Source organism: Lissotriton helveticus, chromosome 7, assembly GCF_964261635.1.
Source record: "Lissotriton helveticus chromosome 7, aLisHel1.1, whole genome shotgun sequence".
NCBI lineage: Eukaryota > Metazoa > Chordata > Amphibia > Caudata > Salamandridae > Lissotriton > Lissotriton helveticus.
Window position 1 is genome coordinate 705,997,400 of NC_136068.1, and position 18,778 is coordinate 706,016,177.

An 18,778-nucleotide genomic window follows, 5' to 3' on the forward strand; every position below is an offset into this window, starting at 1 on the left:
TGTATCCAGGACCTGCAAGTTAAATGACAATTTAAAATAAGCACATGTAGGAATTTAATGTTAAACATGTTGTTAGAACTGGGGGTCTCTAGTTGGCAATGGTATACACCTTTGACCAAATAGGGACCCTTGCTTCTAAGTCAGGGAAAGGGGATTGCACTACTGGACAACCCCTGCTCACCCCCTTGGTAGCTTGGCACGAGCAGAAAGGCTTATCTCAGAGGCAGTGTGTTAAACGTTTGTGAACACACACCAAAATACAGTGAACACACTACAGATGGAAACAACACATAAAAATAACTATTCTTTAAATAGACTTAACACAAGACCACAAACGACAAAAATCCACAATACTGTACCTAAAATAGACTTAAAGATGGTAGAAGTCACTTAGTTCAAGTTCATGATAAATGCGACACAGTTCTCACAAAAGTACCTGGATGCATAATGCAAAACAAATAGAAGGCTCGCAGAGTTGGAGATACGTCAGTTCCTTGTTTTGGGGGAGACGATGCGTCGTGCCTTTATGCTTGCGCAGAGTAGGGGATGCGTCTTACCAGAGAGGAGGTGATGTGTAGATTCTCGTACTGCAGCTCGATTACAATGCAGCAAGATGGAGTCTCAATGTGATGCTACAATCCGGTGCGATGCGATAAGATGGCGCCCTTGATTGCGACAACGTGAAGACGATGTGTGCACGCCGGCAGCTGTGCAGCAAACTCTGTACATTGGTGGCCCGACAGGCCCTGTGACATGCTTCTCCGGTGATGCGACGGCGACCTCTGCGGTAGTGACACTCTTCTCCAATGATGCATCGGGTAACAGCTTTGACGAAGGCACGCTTCTCTGGTGTTGCGGCGGCGACCTCTGTGGGGGTGACATGCTTCTCCGGCCATTCTACAGCAACAGCTGTGACTGTGACATGCTTCTTCTTGATGCGTCGCACTTCCAGCTCCCAGCGACATGCAGGCTTCTGCAGACAGAATTCCCAGTAAGGAAATTCAGAGAGAAGCTGTTGGTGAAGTCTTTTGTCCCTGAGACTTCCGCAGAAGCCAAGCACAAGTTCAAGCCCTTGGAGTAATATTCTGCAAGATGATGAAAGTTCTTTGAAAGTTCTTTCTCTCCTTGGCACTGAAGACACCACTATAGGCAACCCCAGCAACACAGCACACTGGCAAGGAGGCAGTACACCTCCTACAGCTTCCTTGGTTCTTCTCCTTGGCAAAGGTCTGTCTTGTTGTTCCAGAAGTGATCTAAAGTCTTGGGGTCCGGGTCCCCATATTTATGCTAGCAAATCCTTTGTCCTCTGAAGGCAGAGGGTCCTTTACCCAGTCTAAACAAGTTCTCTGTAGTCCTGGAGCAATTTGTTTACATGACTCCTGCTTTTCTCTTGCACAGTGGGTCAGGGTCATCAGACACACCACAGGAGGTGGAGCCAGCATTGTGTAAGGCAGGGACAGCCCAAATTAGACCCACTTGCTACTCCTACTAACCATCTGCATGCTGATAGGTCTATTCAGCCTGGTGCTGACTCACCCTGTCTCCTGGAATCCCCCAGCCCCTGTCACTCACAAAACCAAAAGAGGCTGGCTTTCTATCTGCCGGCACGATCTTTAAGATCGGAGTCACTGGCATTAGCAGTAGTCCCCCGCATAAAGAAAGCCCGCATCGGAGGACGGTCTTTTAGGCTGCTGGCCCCTTAGCTTTGGAACTCCCTACCTTTGCCCTTGCGTTCCACGCCCAACTTATTCACTTTCAGGAAGAGCTTAAAGACCTGGCTCTTTACTGGCTAGAGTCTCATGGTTCCATCTTTGGTCCTGCTGTTCTGCCCTTTCACTGTTATGTTGTATCTGTTTCCTTCTTTTTCTGGTCTGTAGCACAAAGCGCCGGGACACTCCTTTGGAGTAGCCGTGCGCTATAGAAGACCTATAATAACATAACATAACATAACATAACCAGACACACAATACACAAGGTAGCAGATGCAGGCTGGAGGGTTAGGCAACAAAATACCTACTTTCTAAAAGTGGTATTTTCAAACACAGAATGTTAAAACCAATTTCACTAAAAGATGTATTTTATCATTCTGAGTTCAGGCGTACAAAATTCGAATTTCTACTATGTTCCCTGGGTCAGTTAGGATTATAAGATGTTATAATCAAACTGCCCATTCTGGCCTATGGGGAACAGTAGCCTTGCAATAGTGAAAAAATGAAAATGGCCGTAATTCACTATGAGGACATGCCGCACACATCAGGGCATGTCCTGGCTTATACTTTCAATGCACCCTGCCCTTGGACCTACCTTAGGGGTGTCTGATATGAAGAAAAGGGAAGGTTTGGGGACTGGCAAGTGTGGGCACCTACCAAGTCACCATTGCAGTACTAGACTGCAAACAAGCTCTGCAATGGCAGGCCTGAGACACGTTTTACAAGCTGCTTCTGTGGGAGGCACAACCAGTGCTGCAAGCCTACCAGGAGAATTTGATTTACAAGCCCTGGGCACACATGGTGCACTATAATACTGTCTGACAAGTAAATCAAATAGCCCAATCATGGAGTCACTAATCAATACATCAATTTAATATAGGGAGCACTTGCACTGTGGCACTGAATAGCAGCGGCACAGTGCCCAAAGCATCTAACCAGCAAAACAGATAAAATACAGAGGAGACAATCAGTGAAAAAATGGAAGGGAGACTCACGCCAATGGTACCAGGTCTAACACATGTCCGTACACTGAAAAAGCATCAAAAGATATAGCAAGACTGGCTGTTCCATTGGGAAACAGTGATGATCATATGTAATATTACTAGTTTTGGTTAGGAAACAGCTGGAAAGGGAGTGAAATGGCTATTTGTAATATTTATAAAAAATCCAATTCAATGATGAAGTCAGATTTTTGATCAATATTAAAGAGAAGGTACTTTTAGAAATGTATCCTTTCCCTTCTTAAAGCTTCTGAAGGTCCATTTGTTATCCCACCTCTGCCAACAAATAATTAACATTTGGAGAGTGTGAAAACTGCTCCCTGAGCAGACAGCAAAGGACTGGTGTGGTGAGATGTTGTGGTTCCCTTGACAGGATGACCAGTCGGGTTGGGCCCAAGACCTATATTAACTTCAAAGAGGTCCACCCTGTCTCAGTCAAATGTTAGCTGACACCTGAGCAAGACCCTTCCTTTGCCCTGCCACCCCCAGCCAGGGAGGCTGCAACCACAGTGGACCTCTTTTTGACATTACACTGTCAACTCCTGCATGAATGTCAAATTGTGTTATGCAGGTCTGATTGGTTTTTACATATAACACATAGGGCGCACTTCGTACAGCAAGAAACAGAATGCCAAAATGATTTGTGTGTATCCACTGTCTGGTTGCTCTGGGAAACTCTGCTTCTTTCTACCAGACTTCTCTCTCTGGGTTTATTGGGGGTACAGTGACTGCTCCAAACTGGATTTTAGTGTTAAATGTGGCCCATGTTTAGTGTGGCGGAAGACTTCCACCATTTTGAGACTGACCAAAGTTGGTAGAGTTGGCCGCAGGAACTTTTACCCCTTTGCTTAGGGTGTGCCCAAGAGTCATTCCCATCCACTAGCTTGTGCCATGCATAAATGTTCCGTCTCCAGCCACCCACTTCAGAACACTCCTAGACTTGTGGAAGATCGGAAGAGGACTAATCCTGCTGCCTGAGACCTAAGAGGAGTACCTAAAGGACTCAATCTCCTCTCCCTCTTTTACCCAGGACAAAGAAGTGGTTATAAGGCTTACCTCCCGTTGAAGATACAGGAATTCAACAATCTTTTCCTGCAACTGCCCAGCTGGGCTCAGCTGACCAGTAGCAATTGGACCAGGGACAGCTCCACTGCTTTAAGAGCAGTGCAGCGGAAAAATAAAATGATAATAACTTGGTTATTATCATTTCATTTTTCAATACAGGCTCTGTTAGGGCTGAGTGGGGCTGGGGTTACGGGGGAGGAGTGACTTGCCCACTCCAAGTATGCATGGTTGTTAGGCCGGCCCTCTTGGGCCTACCAAACACTCCTGTGCTGTGCACTTTGCATCTTCCCCACAAGGCTTTCTTTACACAGCCTGGTGAGGTACATGCAAAGCTTCACAGTCCCCATCTGAGCGCAGATCCACGGCGCTCAGACTAATCACAATGCTGTATTGCAGTGTTGTGATCGACTTAGGGTAGGGAGCCTATGTGCTTCCTGATTCCTTCTGCTATGTAAGCAGCTGAGAAGGCGGATGAAGGGACCAAAGGGGAGAGACGGCTGGCTGGCCGGCAGCAAAAGTTAAGTGGATTTTTTTGTCTCCCTGCTCCCCACATTCCCTGCTAGCTGCCACTGAATTGAACCTGGACTAGTGCCTGCTGTTTGGCCTCTGTGTGTGTTTCTCTCAGAGTCTCCCCGGAGCTCCTGGGGGGCTTTAAAAGTGTACTCCTGTGGTGGATTTGGACTAAAATCAGAAGGTAAAATCATTGACCAGGATGAACCTAGTTGGTGGATCTGACCTGTGGTCCATCACAGTCAGACTCAAATTGCATGTAGCTCCTGATCTACTACAACTATTGAGTATAATTGACACTTTATGGTTCTAGTCCTACATAAACTTTAAAACTTTATATCGTTGGTTCCACCTTTTTTGATTTTTGTCATTTTGTTCATTAAATTTTACCCCATTTTTCTAATTTAGGCTGGGATTTTTATTCTGTTGCATTTTGACTTAATTACTGTTTTGGTACTGCATAAATAATTTACACAGTCCTGTAAGTTAAGCCTATCTGCTCCGTGCCATCGCTTCCTGGAGGTTGAGCTCAGGTTAATTTAGTGACTTCAAGGGTTTACCCTGAGAAGGGTTGTGATTATTCTATGAGGCGGGTACTCCCCCACCCCAATTAATAATCCAATTTCTTACAGTCCTGGCCTTCTTTTCGGAATTGCAGCCACCACCAAAAGAGGATATGAAAGGGAGTTTTAGAAAATATTTACCTAATGACTCACTCCAGGACCATTGACTATGTAAGGCTTTGCAAGCTCTTGCCCCCCGCATAGTTTGGTCATGGCTTAGATATTCAGTTTCTCTCTTTGAGTGTAGTGCCTGAAATATGGGTCTTTATTAATAAAACCAAACTTTGATCCAGCCAACTAGGAGAATTTTTTCCCTACTTCACATTCTTGGCCTAATTGGTGAAACCGTCTGCTACAACCAAAATACAGGCATTTTGGGAAGGGAGCAATATCTTCTGTCATAAGGAACTAGGTGACTCATTGGCAGGTATGAGTACTGAGCAGGTTGGTGTCAATCTTAAGTGATATGAGAATTGAGGTGGATGTTGGTACTATTGGTGGAGTGGGGGCTCTCTCATATTGGATCTACCAATGACCTTCATCAATAATGATCATGCACCCATCCTCTACCCCATCAACTGTGGCATACACCACTGAGGGTTACAACTAATCAAATCCCTTCCCTTCAGGTATCAACCAATACACCATCGCTTTTGAATCTAGTCTCCGGCAGGTGTGTTGGGGTATGGTTCCTGGTTCAGCAATATCACCATTATTTTGTTCAGTGTATACATTGCTACATCAAGCAAAGCTGTTACAATTCTGTCAGACATTGTTTTATTATCCTAGTGACATACATGTCTTGATTTACATCAAGCCTTCACATCACACAGCACGCCTCCGTTCTCTATCATCAGAAGCATCCTGATTCTTAATCGTCCTAAACAGAAAGTCTCCTCAACCCCTTGGATTCCCCTTAGTGTGACTGAAAGCTGTGAAAACCTCCTACAGGAAGCTGCCATAAACTGGTTTCTTCGCTAAACAAATCATGGAACCTTATTGGTGGTAAACGTTTCCATGAAAAATCAAGTAAACATATCAACAATCAATTTCTTTTAATCTATCTAAAGGGCTTGAACCATGTTTTATGTCACCTGGTGTTCCCATAGCGTATTCTTCCTAGACTAGATCATGGAAACTGTGTATCACTAGACCTTCTAGCACCACTCTTGTATGGAACAGGCCAGGAATGTCATTGCCAGATGTCTGCTAGGTCTGAATAAACTCGGGATATCTTATCCATGTTGGCCACTTTATATTGGCTTCTAGTGGTCCAGCAAATCATTTAAAATAATTTTTCCAGGCCCATACGTTTCTATATTAAGCATCTGCTACTTTCTTAGTGAAATAATATGAGCCTGTCCTCCTTTGATCTTGAGTTTTTGGAAAACTTGTAGATAGCATGCCCCAAAACCCTAGAAAACTGGCACTGTTATTGAAACTTTCTGTATAGCAATGTGTGTGCCCGATAAACTTAAAATGGAATGAAGTTTCACAGATTACTCAATCGAGAGATTTAGAAAGCATTATTTAGAAACTGCTCCTTGGTTTGCCGAGTTTGTGAGTGAATTGAATGACCTTGTTTAGGGTCAGAGATAGACCACTCCATACTGGTGTGCAATCACATGTTAAGAGGGTAATTTTTGGTCACCAGTAAATAATGAGAACTAAAAGGCTTTGAGATCCATGCGTTCCCAAGATCACACGGGTCATCACGTTATGAAACTGTAAATGGAGTCAAGCGTTCTACTTATAAGTACTCGACCTACTTTCTCTTTGTAATATGATATTGGGAAGTAACCATGTTGACATTTTGAGCAATTCTAGCCCTTCCACCATCCACAATCAAGGGAAACTGTGAGCCCTGAACCCATCTGTACTGTGTATCTCGGGAATTTGGAGTTGTGTGCATTGGAAAAAGGACCGAGTGTGCGTGTGTGTGTGCGAGGGGCGATTAGGCTAAGGATGTGGAAGGCAAAGTGGAATAAACAGTCACACTCCCAGTTTCACTGTCTAACTTAGTACCAGTACTGCCAATCAAATTATGAAAAGTACACTAATTTATGTAAATGATCAACCGCATTTATACATGCCAATTATTTGCTGTTTCATCAGTACCAAGTCTGACGTAGGGAAGGGGAAGGATGGAAAAGAGCTTTTAATATAGAATACCTCCTTCACAGCTTTCATAACAAGCACAGGCCTGAGAGTACATCTGCCTTATACGACCGACCGTCATGCCCATGCTACACCCAGCCATTACTGCTGCATACCCTCTCACTCGCAGGGGACGAATTCCATGACTCTAGGAGAAAGGTCGGGTTCTTTCTGAATTCAATCTAGCACTCTCTTTTGACCAGCGCCTCCCAGAGCTTCTCTTAATATTCTCGGAAACTAAAAACGTGCATGTCCGTTCTTTGTTTCTGTACCCCTGAATCTGCAAGAGTGTCTCTCTTGTTTATAAACACTAGATAGGCCGTCAGTGAAGAATTCAGAGTTGTTTTGGGTGTATGCCATCTTATGGCCGCAGCCCCAAAGGACTCTGCCGCATGAAATGTTGATATTGTTGTCACTTCGGCTCTAGCAGGCACGTCCTCTCAGCCGGAAGGCTGACATATTTCAAACAAGAGGACTTTTTGACTCCAGGAGACTCGCTGGGTGAGAATCAGACCTTGGTGTTTTCACCATCTGTTTCCTAGTTGAGGAGGCCACGAATCCAGGGAAGAAAAAAAAAGAAATGTGTTGGCTCAGGGTTTCAGAATAGCACAATAGTCTCTGATAATGGCCTCTGTTTTTGTGGAGCTTTTTACCCATCATATCTTCTCCAAAAGACTATGTGTACCCTTTAATGACACTGGTACAAATTGCACATTGGCGAGAGGCCATTTTTTCTTTCATCAGAAAAATACTATTAGTCACAAAGTTTGTACCGAGGCCCAAATTGTTATTAATTCTTAATACAAGGCATGCTAACATATTCGCATATTCATTTTACCATAATTTCATCATATTATATGAGACTGCTTGTGACATCTGAGGTAGCCTGTGATAATTTATTACAGTAGAGTTTTCACATATTAATATCAGCTGCAGACACTGCAGAAACAGCAGGGCGCTGAAACCAAATAATTGAGAGCAAAGTTGCTGCCAAGTAAACATTTATTGAAGCTGAAGACTCTCTCTTAGTTTTCATTGTATGTTCTATTTCTATGACAACACACAGCTACTGACTGGTAGGGAAACATTTAATAAGATTTCATTTTGTTGAATTTTCCTTTAGTGTCCTGCAGGTGTTCTGAATAGGAGAACATACTTTTTAATATTCTAAGTTACATTTAATTGAGATTCAAAATCTAATTCTACATTTCCAAGAGCAATACACGACAAAGAGACTGATCAAATGACAGTGGAGAAGCTACAATGTTGCCCCTTTAGATCAGCCAAAACATTTGTTGAGATTGGATATGAAAAACATTCAGTCCTCCGTAAAGAGTGATTAAGGGCCCGATGTAGGTGGCCCAAATACCGGTCGGTAAGGTTGAAATACGGTAAATTTCACTGTTACCGACCGGTATTTAGGCATTCCTGATGTAGGGAAGGATTCGGTATTAAGGAATCTGTAAATACCGATTCCTTAATACCGATATCTTAATTGGCTTTGCATTTAAGGAATCGGTAATACCGATTCCTTAAATGAAATGTAGGAAGCTCTTTTAAGAGTGCTTTTGGGCCTTAGGAATTCGTTAATTACCACCAACTTCAAGTTGGTGGTAATTACCGAATTCCTTTAAAAAAGCACATTTTTGCTTTCTTTAAAGTGCCATGTGGCACACATGCACATTTCAGGGGTGCCAGAGGGTGTCCTTTTGACACCCTGGCACCCTTGAAATGCCTCCCACGATTACTTAATCGGTGATACCGATTCGATAATTCCGAATTTCTTTGCATTCATTCCTATTGGCCTCCAAGCCCATAGGAATGAATGGGTAGTTGATTCCTTATTACCGAATCAGTATTACCGATTCGGTAATAAGGAATATTAACGATTCGGTATTTTTTACCAAATTATTCCCTACATATGAAATATCAATTCCTAAATACCGAATGGGTAAAATTCGGTATTTAGGAATTGGTATTTCAAAGTTATCTACATATGGCCCCAAATTCCAAAATAGATTAAAAGAGAAGGATAAGTTACTTACCTGTAATCCTAGTTCTCTTCCAGGGGAATCCTCATCAAACTTAAAAGCATTGAATATTCCCGCCTATGTACTGGGACCCCGGAGTACATATTTTAATAAATAAATAAATATTAACGCTCCAAAACCCTTCCCACTCCTGGAAAAAGAATATGACAGCACTCGAGGATGAAGGTTACAAACGCGCTAGATTTTATTTAGCGGAGGGGTGCACACAGACGCGTTTCGGCGGTCTGCCTTCGTCAGTGTGTGATGCACTGTGTTTGTTTCCGACATTGATTTAAACAAAACATGATCACTCCCACTTCCAGTCAGGCATGGACATGAACAAGGGGACTTACGCCTCGCAAAGGACAAATGCGGCCATCTTGTAGTGTATGATATATGTAACACAAAGTAGCAAATTGCATGATAAAGCCCACAGATGGGCAATCGCATTATTCCATGCGTGGCGTTTCAAAAATAAAACGTCATGAGATAGACATGAACCATACAGCCGTGGATCGGCTAATGTCCCCATATACAATACATAGTCCAAAACACCTGTACACCAAAAAAGAAGAAATAAATCACTTCCTAACCAACAGCCAAATAATGGGCCTAGCTAAAAAGGTGTGGAAATGGTGAGATATATATGGAGTGAGATGCGTCGCATGCAACAACAGAAAGACATGTACAATTGTTCACAACATATAGATAATGTTTCATATGGAGATTTGTAAGATGAGTCCATAATGGAACATATGTGATTAAAGTGCATCTTATATACAGTGGAAAGCTAGATATGTGGGAGACTCCTATGTTGTACCCATGCGTTATTCCCAATCAAATTTCAATTCATTCGATCTGGATCACACAGTATTTACAATATTTCTTAGATTCGTAATAAGAAAATGTACAAGAAGACAGGTACTGTGAGTCAGATAACGATATAAAGAGTCTCTCACACAATTAATATATACATGACAAAAAATCAAAAAATCAGAAAATCAGATAGAAGCTTCAGAGCTATTATGTACATTGGTATACAATTATTCCATATGCGATGATGTTGGGAAGTTCTAATTACAGTTTGCTAAGATGGACTATCATCTTGGAATTATTTATACCAAATGTTGTTCTCTACTCATTTCCCTAGATGGAAAGCCATCTCCTCCCCACTGTTGAGACCTTTAGGATGTTTCGTACACAGATCTATGATATAACGGGACTCAAGTCTCCTTAATCTGCGTAAGCGGTCACCTCCACGTATGTTCGGGGGTACAGTATCGAGGCCGAAATACTGAAGCTTATTCCGGTCTCGATTGTGGGCCTCCGCAAAGTGACGAGCCACCGGATAGGTCTGATCTATTTTATCGATGGCTCGCATATGCTCTAATATTCTGAGCTTGATCTCCTTAATAGTGCTCCCAATATAGCGTAAGCCACAGGGGCACTGTATGCAATAGACGGCATATTGTGTGCTGCAGGTAATGAATTTGTTTATATACATTTTCCTGCCAGTTTCTGTTAGTACATAAGAGAGGACACGTTTACTGCCTGCGCACGCTTTGCAGCGGCCGCAGGGGTAAAAACCTCGTTGCTCCCTTAAAGTATTAGTTCTCAGGGGCACTTTGTCTAGATGACTGCGCACTAGTATGTCGCCTAGAGATCTAGCTTTGCTGAAGGTTAGGAGTGGCTGAGTTGGGAGATCTTCTTTAAGCACACTATCGGTGGAAAGAATATGCCAATTCTTCCGCAACATTGCTCTGAAGCTATCCGCTCCTGATGAATAGGGAGTTATAACTCTGAACTGGCCCTTCTTGTCACCTGGCAAGCCTCTTCGATTGACCTGTTCAGGATTACTAGTCAGAAGGGACTGTCTCTCTATTCTCCTGACTCTATTGAGAGTGTTGTTAAGTATTTTCTCGCCATACCCCCTAGCTCTAAATCGGGATATGCATTCCGAAGCAGCCGCTTCGAAATCAGAGGGTTTGGAACATAAATAAATATATATATATCATGTGAGCAAGGCTCTTCGGAGCCGAAACGTCATGCGGCTGAATTTGCACAAATAAATCATCAGCACTTACTTGGTCCGTGTCCGTGCTATCTCTGTCTCGGTAAAGCTGTTTGTGCTGGGTGGAGACGCAGTTTTTCGGATATATATATATATATATAGATATATAAATATATATATATATATCTATATATATATATATATATATATATATATATATATATAGATATATATATATATAGTACTATAATGGACATTAAAAAGCATGACAAGAGTAAACTGGCGTTTTTACAAGAGGGAGGGACAGAGAGCCGGGTTATGAGGTCCTGCACACAGGCTCCCAAAATAGGCTAAGATTTAGAAAAGGTGTGCAGTTCCTGTAAGGACGTGGGGGCAAGATAGGTCTTTCTTCCTGATGCCCTCACACACCCAGAGAGGTGTCATGCTTCATCATCGGGCGGTTGCCCTCATCAGGACGGTGCTGCAATGCCTGACGGGCTCCCGAAACCGGGGCTCTTTGCCGGGGATCTATTGAAGAAGAAGCCGTAAGGTGCATGCGGGTGTGGGGGCTGGGAAGTGCACAATGAGGTGAAAATTATTAAAATAAGTATTGAGCAGTCCTCTTGAATTCATTTTTAATAACCAAGGAAGCTCTGGCCTAATTAAAAAAAGAGTGTGCGCCCCTGTGTGGAAGGTGGTGCTCCTGCGGGGCAATCTATGTGAAAATGGTCAACATGTTTCGTGCCTGGACTTGCCCCTAGCAGGTCAATTGGCACTTCATCAGGACCCTTGCTCCAGGACCCACTGGGTCCTGGAGCAAGGGTAGGAGGACAGCAAGTTGCCAATCCATACCTATCGCCGGAGCAACAAGGGGCTTTGGCCACCCCAGTCAGTCCTTTGACGTGTTTCTAGGGGTCTACTGAACTCCCCAGTACACTTATACTAGGGCCTTTCTACCGCCCCTGGTAATTTATGCCAAATATTCTTTGAATACCAGGTGGTAGTGCACGAATATCACTAGCCTCACCTTCCTTCATCGGTCCTGACGAAGTGCCAATTGACCCGCTAGGGGCAAGTCATAGGCACAAAACATGTTGACCATTTTCGCATAGATTGCCCCCCAGGAACATCACCTTCCACACAGGGGCACACACTCGGTTTTCAACACAAGTCACAAGTCACTGGTGGGGCAGAGAGTGATGTGAGCGAGAGTGATGTCTCAGAAGATGGAACCCATCAAGTGCTAAAAACTTCAATAAAGCCGACAAGTTTTTGGGAGGAATTCCGATTGATGAATAAATCATTAAATCAACAGAATTGGCAAATCGACAGGGGTCGAGGAAGAGGAAGGGGCTACACCTGACGAGGCAAAGGAAGAGGAAAAGCTATGGGAGAATTCACACCATCCGCAAACAAGTCAGGAGGGGCAGATGGTGGAAAATCAACAACAACCCCAGTGGGAGTGGAAACAAGGGGACAAAAAAACCAAGCAAAATGAAGGACTGCAGAAATGTGGTAAATCTTTCTAATCGTATTTTAAATGTTGTTGAACATGATGTGTTACAGTTTGGTCTCTCCTCCTGCCCGACCAGTGCATTCTCTTATCCCCAGGAGAGAATTGATTTGTATCACTTTACAAGGAAGTTACTGTTACTTAAATGGCATAAATTGAAGGTTAAAAGTACCGTACACTCCAGGGAGGCCACTGCAGCCATACATGCTGCTGAATCCATCAATGAAGTGGACACCTTAATTGCTCTTAAAGAACTAGAGTGGGACAATATGGACTCATGACCTATTAATGCACAGTCATTGGGCTATACGGTTAACTTGAGCTGTCCTAATGATTTTAAGTCTAAATCTATTTTTAATTCTGTGATGCCTCCTAGTGGTATAGATATGTTTGAAATATAAGTGATCAATGACCTTAAAAAATTGGGCAAAAAAAATGTGGTCTCATGACAACCTAACCAAAAAACAAAGATTGGCGGTAAAATCCCTTCAATCAGATCGGAACATAGTCATCCGCCAATCTGACTAAGGGGGAAATGTTATCATACTTAATGTGGAAGATTTTATACAGGAAGGCTTATGTCAGTTAAATTGTAAGGACTGTTATGAAAAGGTAACCAAAGCCAGAGTTGAGTCTAATTCCACATAACACAGTATGTTGAAAGAATGGCATTCACAAAGCATCTTGGAGTGGGATGAGTGCTCTTTTCTGTTGAACCGTAATCCTAAAGTTGCTATCCTTTACTTATTACCTAAATTACACCCTGTAAAAACCACCTGGTAGGCCCATCGTATCTTCGATGGGTTCCTTGTTGGAAAAAACATCTAAATACATTGACTACTTTTTGTGATCATATGTAGAAACCTTACCATCATATCTACAAGACAGCAAAGATTATTTTAAATAAAATCAAAGATGTGATATGGCAGGAAGGTTTTTTTACTGATCACTTTGGATGTATGTAGTTTGTACACGGCCATCAAACATGATGACGGTGTCCAGGCATGTAAACATTATCCCAAATCCCGATCCATTTCTTTTTTACAGAACAATGAAATGGTTTTACAAATGATAAAGTTCTGTCTGGAAAATAATGTTTTTATCTTCAATGAGGTTTTATACAGACAGAAACAGGGCACAGCCATGGGCACCTGTTTTGCTCCCAGTTATGCCAACCTCTTTATGGGCTGGTGGGAGCAGCAGGTGCCCAGGGTGTATGACCAGTACCGCAGTCACGTCAAAATATGGCTGCGGTATATTGATGATTTGTTTATCATTTGGGGTGGAAGTCAAGAGCAGGCTAACAAATTCATTTCCATCCTGAATGAAAATGATGTTAATGTAATATTTGAGGGGAGAATGAGTGATGCCATTATTGAATTCTTAGATATACATATAAAAGTGGTTGACAATAACTTAACATCTAGACTTCACCGTAAGGAGACTGTGGGTAATACACTTGTCAGAGTGGTCATTCTAAAACACTGATTCGCAGTCTTCCCTATGAGGAATTTAATTGTAGTACAGTAGTTGATTTTGTGAAGGAATGTGAAACTATGACTGAGAGATTTTATAACTCCAATTCAATCAAAGAAGCACTTTCCAAAGCAGCGAACTTTAAACAAAGTGAACTGTTAGCCCCAAAGAGAAAATTACCAAAATGGATGACAATGTCATCAGGTATATTTCCAATTCAATTCAAGTTCCATGTATGTACGAAAATGTCTTAACAAACATTGGAAATTTTTTAACACAGAATCATCCTTAGAAGATGTGGTGGGCAACTATCCTAATATTACCTATGGGAAGACTGATTCTCTGAAGGATAGACTTTGCATAAACGAGGTGTCACAAACTAAAAGTATTCATTCAGACATCCGTTTTTTTACCTGCATGTCGTGTAAATCTTGTAAATACAGGTCCAACGTAAGAAGTGTGTACCACCCAATCATTAATTCAGAGAGAGCCATCAAAAAACATCTGACGTGTCTTTCAGATTATTGCGTTTATGTTTTAGTCTGCCCGTGTCCAAAAAAATATGTGGGCAGTACTATGTTTGCTGCAAAGAAACGCATCCTAGAACACATGAGAGCCATCCAGAATAGCGATAAGCTATCCCCAGTAGCAAGACACTTCAAAGAATTTCATAACAGCAATCACAATTTGATAAGATTCTTTGTAGTCGATCGAGTACCTCCCTCTAGTAGAGGTGGTGATAGAATTCGTAGACTACATCAATTAGAATTTAAGTTTATTCTGGAACTTGATACTTAAATTCCTTGGGGCCTGCACTCTGAGAAAGAACTGTCCTGGTATTTGGGAGTAATAACCACATAGGAATATGGCTGTACCAGTTGGTTATGTCTCCCTTCCATCTTTCTTTGTTCCTTTTCCTTTTGATTGATTTCTGAACATTCATTTGTGACTAGGAAATTGATCTTCATAGCCTCCTGTATGATGTATCTGTGTAAATAACTTTTTAAGGTTTTAATTCACATTCACTAATATAGTCATATGTGCTAAGAAACTGTGTGAGCCTTGAATCATGGACATATGTCTTTCCCCCTTTCTCTTAGGTGGTGAAACAGTCTGGAGGATGACATTTCTATAGGAACACTATGTATAGCGGTTAGAATATTGATTTGGAAGTAAGAATGCATGCCCACTTGGGCTGGATATGAATAGTGCCTTACCATGAGTATTTTTCCAATAGTCTATTAGGATACTAATATAAATTCTAACCCACTTGGGAATTTGTATATATGTTGTCAAACCGGGCCTTAAACTCATTTATCTTTAATTATTTATTAGAATATTGTCATGAGTTTCACCCACTTGGGAATTTGAATTGCATTCGTTGTTAACAGCGATATAAAATGTTTGAACATTGGCATAATGTATTTAAAGTCAGGCCATGGCACGGGTTTTCATAGTACTCATTTATTTGGTTTAATGATTATATGCAAAACATGAAAGTTGAAGATACCACTATGAAATGCATGTATTTATTTAGTTCTTTTCTGCTCGATCATGGTAGATTTAATGGTTATGAAAACAACGTTGATACCGGAAGTAAGGGAATATCAAGCAGTCTAAGAACCATCCATGTTTGTAGTTTCAATATATGTTACTCCTGGAATGTGATTCACCTAGGTGACAAGGTCAAATTGGATCAGCGATCATTAAAAATAAATGTATTGTTTGCTAAACATAAATGCATAGTAGTTTGATCAAGAAATGAAGCGATTATATATTGATGACTATTTTCCCAGTAATATGTCTTAGATAATGTGGAATGTAATTATGTTTTAGACCACTACAAGATGGCCGACAGTTTCTTTTGAACATTAGTCCACTTTCACTGTCACTGATTTTCACGTAACACGTAATATGAAATGTTTTGTTTAAATGTCCGATTGCAAAAGAACAAATTCACCCGTGAGCAAGCCGGTTTCGCCAAAACGCGTAGGGTTTGCTTTTTGGCTTGATGCATTCGAAATAAATTCTTTAAGGCATCTTTGAGTTGGCATTATTTTATGGAAGGTGTGCCTCCGTGCTTGATTGCACGGTGAGTGGTAATAGAAAAGTGGGTGACCTCGGACCCTGAGGTGCCCGAGGCTTGTGTGTCCCAGATTTTCTTAGGAGGTGAGGAACTGATATACATTTGTGGACAGAGTATGGTGTCTATATATATATATATATATATATATATATTTATATATATATATATATATATATATATATATATATATATATATTTGTTTCACCAAAATTCCCACGACTTCTGCTATTAGAAAAGCAGGACACTGACTCCAGGTAAGTGCAAATTTCTTCTTTATTAGCTGACGCGCAGCTTGGCAGATACATATACACACACACACACACACACACACACATATATTATAGTACTATGTACATATTTTCTACTATACATATGTATATATATATTACATATTTAAATATGTACTCCAGGGTACCTGCACATAGACGGGAATACTCAATGCTCATGACTATTGATAAGGAACCCCTGGAAGAGAACAGCATTGCCCCAATTCAGCATTTGGAGACAAACCTAGAGGAGTTGCACACATTTTATTACTTGGCCCTGAATAACGATGATGAGGCCCCCAAGCACATTTTGAGGGATAGAATGTTGCAAGGTTATTGACCATAATAAGCACAAGTACTATGCATGTACTAGTGATACTCTAATAACCGGCATCCATCCTTATTACCGAGCCAGAGACCCCAAGAAAAACAAATCTTTAATACCACACGACAAATCTGGGACTCTCTTTTTGAAGGTGGAGCTTTGACCACAAGCCTTCAATAGTTAACACTCTTATGGAACATGGTGCAAGATAAAGGCCAGCTACAGAGGTGAGGACACCAAGTGGAGGACAGTGGAGCATACTCCTTCCACCTCACCGCAGAGACCTGGAACAACCTCCCCATGCATCACAGGGCTTCAACTTCTCTTCTGGAATTCAGGAAAGGACTCAAGACCTGTATGTTCAACTGAAAGACCCCCCCATCGCCCCCCCTGGAAGAAGCATAGCTTGCAGCACCGGGATACCCTCATGGGTGAATAGCCATACTTTACAAATTCTGATTGATTGAAAAAGATGTTGCCGGACCTGTCATTAGAACCTTTCTTAAAAGTCCTGCGAGCCAAATTGCAGCCCACGATCACCTAAGGTAGTGAACCAATGAGAAGAAGAGATGCTGGAACTTTAAACAGCATAATAACAACCTCTTACCGAGCAATATTTCAGCTCCCTAAATACATTTCTCCAGCCCAAATACGGCTGGAATTCGGGCTACAAAATCAAGCAGCAGACAGAATGGGAGTCTATGCAAAATGTTGGCACAAAATCAGAGCTGCGGAAAAGGGTTCCCTAAATCACCACCTCTGGATGGAACTAACACGCACAGGGAAATCACCAGCTAACAAATACCTCTTGGATTCCATCCAGGCTCTGGGTCTAACAGACCTTTGGAATACCTCAACGGCTCATTGTGTGTTCAAAAAACTAGTAACAAAGTCAATAAGACTTAAATCTACTACAGAGGACAAGGAAGCACTAACAAAACGAGCTCATGGCTGGGTTGAGCAAAATAATTACGAAGCCGTAAAACCTCAACCTTACTTAAATGCAGGAATAAAGATAACAACTAAAGAACATTTTTTGCAGCTTTGTCTGGGAGTTGGTGCAATTAATCAATTTTTACGCCCTTGGGAAAATAGAGGCAGAGATCAGCTATGCAGGCTATGTGCTCGTGGAGTCGAGAACTTCATCCATATAATTTATATCTGCGATAAACTAAAAGATATAAGGAAAACTTTATTAAAGCCATTTTTCAACCAGCATGGCATCAGGTCCTGCAGACCGGTGGTAATCCTGTGCTTCAATTCACACAGCTGAATTGCCGCCTTACAAAATTTCTTGATCTCACTGAACAGAGACTGAAAAACATATCTGTACTAGCCTCGGCCTAGTCCTACAAGATGGTCCTCGGAACTAAACTAGTCAGCCGAGGATAGCTATCCTTAATACCTTAAGCATAGTATTAGGACCACTCCAGCAGTGACACCTTGAAGCTGCTTTTGTTGCCTCGAATAACCAGAGTGGTAAGAGAACTCTATGGAGAAAGACATTAACATACTGCATAATAAACTCTCTACAATGGAATCTGTAAGCGTACTGCTCAATAATATAACCTTTATGATACAGACTTTTATCCTGATTAGAATATTAATTACATTTTGTGCAGATTTATGTAAGATACAGACTGGATCAGTTTAAAGTTGATTAATGTTTCTATTGCAACAGAGAATTATTTTATTAACTGGTCAAATGTTTACAATAATGGATATTGATTTTAAAGATTATTTAATGTATGGAATGGTTTTAATTAATCATGCATAGTAAAAAATTACTTACTTACATTGATTGATTGAGTGGAGTTTATGGGATGAAGGTGTGTAATGCTTTCCTATCTGGGTTTTCTCCACATGCTTTGATAAAAGGTGATTATCCGTCATTATTCTAGTCTCCAAAACTGTGGGGACGCTGTCTGATTTTCAAACAAAAGATAACAAACCAGTGCATGCTCACCCAAAATCTCCCATTTGTGCTCGAAGAAATTAGAAGCGTCATTCTGGAAGAGTTGCTTTGATGAGGAAATGTGGAAAGAACTGGAGATCCAATGGATACA

At 41.5% G+C, this 18,778-nt stretch overlaps 1 long non-coding RNA gene across 1 annotated transcript in view; it reads left to right on the forward strand.

The window, feature by feature from the left end:
• LOC144766985 (uncharacterized) overlaps positions 1-16,019 on the forward strand; it is a 40,756-nt gene extending 24,737 nt beyond the window's left edge. The window contains exons 2-3 of the long non-coding RNA XR_013598014.1: positions 12,362-12,561; positions 15,136-16,019. This is a non-coding gene — a long non-coding RNA (uncharacterized LOC144766985). The remainder of the gene's footprint in view (positions 1-12,361; positions 12,562-15,135) is intronic.
• Positions 16,020-18,778: the final 2,759 nt, after the last annotated feature.